The sequence below is a fragment of the Nansenia antarctica genome, assembly GCF_963989245.1.
Source record: "Nansenia antarctica genome assembly, chromosome: 9".
Classification (NCBI taxonomy): domain Eukaryota; kingdom Metazoa; phylum Chordata; class Actinopteri; order Argentiniformes; family Microstomatidae; genus Nansenia; species Nansenia antarctica.
Genome location: NC_137679.1, coordinates 40,404,877 through 40,412,376, shown reverse-complemented (window position 1 = coordinate 40,412,376; position 7,500 = coordinate 40,404,877). Strand labels below are relative to the sequence as shown.

At 51.2% G+C, this 7,500-nt stretch overlaps 1 protein-coding gene across 1 annotated transcript in view; it reads right to left on the bottom strand.

Annotated features, from left to right (window-relative positions):
- The window catches only part of LOC308165635 (low-density lipoprotein receptor-related protein 4-like), a gene marked incomplete at both ends in the record, with an annotated part of 88,165 nt that overhangs the window by 52,868 nt on the left and 27,797 nt on the right, over positions 1–7,500 (bottom strand).

The following is a 7,500-nucleotide window of genomic DNA, read 5'->3' as shown; positions in this document are numbered from 1 at the left end:
TGTGCATGACTGTGTGCTTGCACGTGTGTATGTGCGTGTATGTACGTGTATGTGTGTGTGTGTGTGTGTGTGTGTGTGTGTGTGTGTGTGTGTGTAGCCTGGCCGTGTCAACAGTGCTGTCCCCTGGGCTGAGCCCCTGGCTGTGATCACCAGACTGTTGGGCAATGTGCTGAGTGAGCACTTGGTGTCCAAACCCCCTCTAATCCCCGATAGTCTCTGTGGCCCGTGGACCAGCCGGCGAAACCAACCAGGGGCCTAACCGGACAGCCATGTCTGGACCCGGGCCATGCCCAGGACACGCTGCCCTTCCCTGGGTAGGGTGGAGGAGGGATGAGGGTGGAGGTGTGGACTGACTACCACACAAACAACAACACCTATCTTCCTTTTGTTCTGTATAGGTACTCGGACGCAGTGCTCCTGCAGTACCGATAGATCATAGTGCTCCAGTTCTGTAGTGGTAGTGTACTGGTCCTGCATCTCTCTCTCTCTCTCTCCCTCTCTCTCTCTCTCTCTCTTTCCCTCCCTCCCCTCCCTCCCTCCCTCTCTCTTTCCCTCCCTCCCTCCCTCCCTCTCTCTCTCCCTCTCTCTTCAAACTGGCTCGTCTTCAGAGAAAGAGAGTTCAAAATGCCCACTGGGAGAGTTGGACTATTGATGGTCCAGGATTTTAATGTTGAGCTCCGTATCAGAACCAACCCACTCTGGGGGATCCCCCGGACTCATCTCTGGGAAGAACCGACCCCACGTACCCTCCTTTAGCCTCCCACCCCACCCCCCGACCTCCCCAGCCATCCACAGCCTCGAGCCTTTCACATCAGACGATATGGAAGGGAATCACGGGAGGCTAACCTACTCCCAAAACGACTCAAGAGACCTGCCCTCCCCCCTCCCTCTTCCCCCCCAAAAAAACTTGGAATTGAAACCGCAGATTTCAATGTTCTGTTCTGGTCAGATAAATCAGGACCATATTTCTGGGTTGTAAAAAATGTGGGGAGCCTCCCTTAAACCTCTGAAATGAAAGTAGCAGATGCACCTGGAATGTTACCCGCGCGTGAACCCCGAGTTCAGGTGTAATAAACCCCAAGCCAAGTCTCTCTCCCGTGAGCTACACAAGCCTCTTCTCTGGGCCCAAGCCTCCACTGCAACCCGACCCTCCCCCAGGGACCGAGGCCTCTCCCTGGGACTTATCGATCACCCGTTCCCCTGCCTCAGACGTGGGCCCAGGCCCTGAACACTGACAGGTTGAAATCCACTCCAGGTAACTGTACAATGTGAATGAGGTGACAGGACAATAACACTGGAGAGAGTGTAGGAGGGAGGGGGGGGTGGAGTGGGGCGGGGTGGGACAGCGAGGGAGGGGGAGAGCGAGAGAGAGAGAAAAAGAGACAAGTCTCAACAATGGCGTTACCGAAATGAACGAATCTCTCCTTCCCTTTACTTTTACCAGACCGCTCACCTCTAGGTCCACGCAGGGTTGCCAGGTCTTTCCCCTCAAGGCAGCACATAGTTGCCAGATCCCTCCCCACAAGGCAGCACATAGTTGCCAGATCCCTCCCCTTAAGGCAGCACATAGTTGCCAGGTCTCTCCCCTCGAGGCAACGCAGGGTTGCCAGATCACTCCCCTGACGGCAGCGCACGGTTGCCAGATCGGCATTCTAGAAAGCCCCTCACAGCAGAGCAGAGTTGCCAGATCCTCCTTCGTCCTGAGGCAGCACAGTGTTGCCAGATCCCCTCCCCGCCTGGCTAGCTGTACTCGGCCTGCGTGTGTGAGAGTTACCTCAGACTGAGAAGAGAAGTGGATAAGTCTAACAGGATGGATTAGTCCACCCAGAGTCACTAGACCGGGGCGCTGACCATGTAACCGCAGGGTCCCCGGTTCGATTCCGGCCAGGGACATATCCTGCATGTCATCCCTCCTCTCTCTCTCACCCATCCTTCCTGTCTAAATCTTCACTGTATCTGTCATTAAAAATGAAAAATATGAGTGGGACTGGCCCACTCAGAAAAAATTACTTTAAAAAAAAAAAAAGGGTCACTAGACCTCTCTTTATGGGCTCTGAGAGGGTCCCACATATCCACTATCCACCAGTAACGCAACATAGACACACAGTCGCAATCGTGAGTAATCATACTCATTTCAAGCATCGCTCGTAAAACACTGTTTTTAATTATATTGGTCACTTTGTTATGTATCTGTGTATTGTCTTGTTTTGTATTGTATTGCGATGTTGCGTCATTTCGCAGTGCTTGCTTATCTTGTATTGTCTTGCTTTTATTGTCATGTAGTGTATCGCCTGTGTTGTTTCGTTGTGCTTGCTGATGTTTTTAACGACACTACACCATTAGTTTTGTAATAGCCTGCTCAGGGACTAAAGATGGAAATAAGCTCATGAGCTAACTCTGGCACATTTACATTGATGTGGAAACTGATTTGTTGATTAATGTGCACGGCCCCTGGGAAATAAATAAATAAACAGTCAAGGAACGGGGTCGGCCATGTTGGCACCAATGTTGACATCTCAAACAGATCTGGCCCGATAATATTATTTCGAGATGACACTGCTTTCGCCATCAGTAAAACACTAACAGTTAAGACTAGTTATACTAACTACAGTGGTAGCTCAAGATCGCACACGGACATGTGTGCGTGTCTGTCTCTCTGTTTGTGTGTGTGTGTGTGTGTGTGTGTGTGTGTGTGTGTGTGTGTGTGTGTGTGTGTGTGAGGGGTCCATAAGTGTCCATTACGTTTCAGCATGCCATCAGATGCCAACTGACTGGTTCATCGGGGACATCTGTGTGTTTCAACATTCAGGAACACACGTCTCCAGTTACACAATCTCTCACACTCACACACCCCTCACACAGGCACCAAAAGCATTCCAGGGGAGTGGGGGGGTTGGGGGGGGTATATGTGGGGGGGGCTGCGGGGGAAGGGGGGGGGGGGGGGGTGTTAAATTGGTGACTTGAAGGCAGGACCATTCTAGAGGCAAAGCGGACAACCTGCGGCTGTGCCTGAATTCTTTCCCTCTCTCTCCGGCTCTCTCTCCTTTTAGAAAAGAGGAGAGAACAGCAAACACAGACCCCTCCATTCACTGTGATTTATCCGTATGGCCGAGCCCTCTCTACCGGCACCAAAGGACCCCTTCCGGGGCTGCCCAGCGGGATGCCCGCGAGTGGCGTGTGACTCCTGTCTCCGTCAGCTCAAAAGGGAGGGATGAACAATAGCCCTTGTCAGGAGCTCACTCCCGACAATCCCCCTCTCTCTCTCTCCCTCTCTCTCTCTCCCTCTCTCTCTCTCCCTCTCTCTCTCTCTCCCTCTCTCTCTCTCTCTCTCTCTCTCCCTCTCTCTCCCTCTCTCTCTCTCTCTCCCTCTCTCTCTCTCTCTCCCTCTCTCTCTCCCTCTCTCTCTCTCTCTCTCTCTCTCTCTCTCTCTCTCTCTCAGAACTAACAGAAGCTAAACCCTAAGTTACTAATACTTCCAAGATACTCTGTCAATACTTTCTTTCTTTCCTTCACTCCCAACCAAGCTGTCCTTTTTACCCTTCTCTCTTCTCTTCTCTCCCTCACATGTCTCCTCATATCTCGAACATTTTCAACCCTCTCTCCTCTCTCTCTCTCTCCTAGCCTCTCTCCTCTCCCACCGTCTCTCTCTCTCCTTCTACTGTCTTTGGCACTAGTGAGACTAACACCCTGCATTGACTGAAGGAAAGGGAGAATTGGGAGAATGCTGCGCCCCACATTTTTCTGGGTTCTCAGGACCCTGACTGACCCTCCTATTGCCCGAATCGTCAAAAAGTAGTCGTCCCCCCCACACACAAACACACAACCCTCTTCCTCCATCCCCAAGTCCCCCCACCCCACCCCACCCCCCTACGCTCCCCTCCATTCCATCTGCCCCCCCCCCCCCCCCCCCCCTCTCTGAAAGGCCTGCTGGCTCTCTGTCGCCTCAGGGGTTCTGTCCCAACGCTGGGTTCGGGCCCAAACCGTCGAGTGTGAGCGAGTGAGCGAACGAGCGAGCGATACTCACTCACTCAAACCAATAACAGAATTGTCGGGGGGGCGAAATGACGACTTCGAGTTTGATTTACGACGACGGGCCCCAGTGTGCGATTCGAGCGGCACAATTTGGGGAAGCTGGGGAAAAATCAATCAACCTGCGGAGACTTGAAGCGGACGAGGCAGGTCGGTCTCTCGCATCGTGACGGAAGACCACTCTGTCCCCCCGTCTAAACCCCCCCGGCCCCCCCGGGGGGCAAGAGGGAAGACTAGCGAGCAGCCATGCTGGGCCTATGTGGACCGTGCAGCTAATCAGTTAGCATGGTGTGTCCCCCCCGCCTCAAACCAAGCCAAGCGACACACACAAAAACCCCAACAACACAGACAAAAGCACACCTCAACCTGACACCACACAGCGGACAGCTATTAGTTATCCTAACACCCCTCTCTCTCCTTAAATCACCGCCATGACCCCTCGCAAGGGCGCCTGAAGGCCTGAGGGAGGGCCCTGAGATGCAGAGAGAGAGAGAGAGAGAGAGAGGACTAGTTTCCTCACAGGACAGAGAGAGAGAGAGAGAGAGAGCGAGAGAGAGTCACACACAACAACAGTTTCTGGTCTGCTGGAAGCCATTTTCCCCCCGCCGCTCTCTCGGGGGCCATTCACCGCTGGCTCCTGCGGGGCTATTGAGCATTCACCACGCACCTCCACCCCCACCCCCCCCACCCCTACCCCCGACAAGCGCGACAGAAAGCGGTTTAAGAAAGAAAAAACACTCCCTGCAGTTCCCACACTATTTCACCTGTCAAACACTTTGCACAACACGCATGGGGAAGGCCAAGCACTCCTCTGGGAGCCCCCCCCCCCCTCAGCGCACCTCCCGCCAGCCCCCGATGGAGACATTGTGGTTCCTCTTTAAAAGGCGGAGGCACACTATATCTTCTCACTGCCGTTTACCCTCCTCTCTCTGGGGGTACACACACCCTCCTCTCTCTGGGGGTACACACACCCTCCTCTCTCTGGGGTACACACACACAGTGGGGACAGACATGGCCAAGCGTTTTTTAGCACGCCTACTAAGAGGAGGACCACAGCGAGCAGGAGACTTGGGAGGAGGGGGGGGGGGGAGGGGGTGAAAGAAGAAGAAGAGGAAGAGGAATGGATGGAGGGGTGTCTTTGAAGGGTTGAGAATCCAAACTAACTAATGCCCATTTGAGAGAGTGGGTGAAGAGGTAGAGACAAAGGCAAGCAGAAGATTTCTCTCTCTCTCTCTCTCTCTCTCTCTCTCTCTCTCTCTAATGTGCATCACTTAAATGGGTACTCAAATGGAAGCGTTTGCAAAAAACACAGCTAATTACACAAGTGGGTAAAAAAAATGCTCATATAAAATATCTTCTCTGTCAATTCAGTTAATATCCAGAGCAGCGAAACATTTAAATTCAGACGTCGACGGCGGAAAAACTGCACATAAAAACCAATAATGTGGAGAGGAGAGAGGAGCGCTTGGTTACTTTAATGCAATAACAGATTATGCTGCTCGCCTGTGTTTTCTGTAACAGGAGAGGCTCCGTTGCCTTTATGGCTTTCTGTCTGATTAGCTAGCGCTTTAGTGAACACCAGCCACAACAACATAAAAACTGTTTTTCCAATTTTCGGCTCAGGATGAAGTGAGTGTGTGTGTGTGTGTGTGTGTGTGTGTGTGTGTGTGTGTGTGTGCGTGTGTGTGTGTGTGTGTGTCGAAGTGAAGGGGTTCAGCTTCACTAAAGCTAATTATCGGCACTGCACTAACTGCATCTTCAACTGCAGGTGCTGAGCACGAAATCCATTACCGACTGTTTGTTTACCAGCAAAACACACACACACACACACACACACACACACACACACACACACACACAAAATATCCATAGTAACAAGTAATCCATTACATATTGTTTTCGGAGCAGAACAACCAGATACATACTTAAATACTGGTTTGACACAAGATACACACACTTCAGATACACACACACACTACACACACACACACTACAGATACACACACTTCAAATACACACACTTTTGATCCCACGCTGCCTAAACACTACTTCAGCTTCAGGCCAGAGGGTAGATTCTTATTGTACACACACTCTCTCTCACACACACACACACACACACACACACACACACACACACACACACACTCTCTAATAACAGCCAACTCTTAAAATTCACTCATCCACAAGCTCAGTTTAAAAAAAAAGCCCATTCTATTGTGTTTGTGTTTCTTCTAGGCCTGCGCTGTGATTGAGTTTTCATGCGGCATGTTAATATCTCTGAGTCTCCCCACTCTCGGGAGAGCGAGTTTAATCATGTTTCAATGTCATTATGGCTGTTTCCACAACACCAACAGCTACGTGGAGATGGGAACACAATCCTCATTAAAGTCACATTTCCAGACATTCTGTCATACCATAACCAAATCACCTACGCCCCCCCCCCCCCCCCCTACCCTCCCCCCCCAAAAATTATCTGAGACAACCAACACCAGCCCCATCAGTTACATTTGCCTGTGTCTGTGTGTGTGTGTGTCCTCATAAAGCCCAGAGGTGATGTCATTGCCATTGTGGTTCATTGATAACACATTAATGTGGACATTAATAACACCTACCACGCAGAATAACTCAATGGAGGCAATTTGGCCCCAAGGCTTTGTGGGATACGGAGTCATCCATCACAGAAGGGCGCGTGTCACGGCGGCTTTGCTGCCGTGATGAACAGATCTACCCATCAGCCCCAGAAAGAGGGAGGGAGAGAGAGAGAGAGAGAGAGAGGGAAAGAGAGAGAGAGAGAACAGAGAGGGAAAGAGAGAGAGAGAGGGAAAGAGAGAGAGAGAGAACAGAGAGGGAAAGAGAGAGAGAGGGAGAGAGAGAGAGAGAAAACAGAGAGGGAGAGAGAGAGAGAACAGAGAGGGAGAGAGAGAGAAAGAGAGAGAACAGAGAGGGAAAGAGAGAGAGAGAGAACAGAGAGGGAAAGAGAGAGAAAACAGAGAGGGAAAGAGAGAGAGAGAACAGAGAGGGAAAGAGAGAGAGAGAGAGAAAAGAGGGAGAAGGAGAGAGAGAGAGAGAAAAGAGGGAGAAGGAGAGAGAGAGAAGAGAGAACAGAGAGGGAGAGAGAGAGAGAGAACAGAGAGGGAAAGAGAGAACAGAGAGGGAAAGAGAGAGAGAGAGAGAGAGAAAAGAGAGGGAGAAGGAGAGAGAGAGAGAAGAGAGAGAGAACAGAGAGGGAGAGAGAGAGAGAGAGAACAGAGAGAGAGCAGATAGGGAGAGAGAGAGAACAGAGAGAGAGCAGAGAGAGAGCAGAGAGGGAGAGAGAGAGAGAGAACCGATGGAAGAGGCAGAGACATTGATCCGTGGTTTCCAAGGACACCCAGAGTTTTATTTTTTTTGAAATTCAGAACTTTTGAGACGGTGTCTGTGTCTGCAACGCGTTCAATGAGGGCTAGACTCAAACTGGCACCAGAGGGGGTT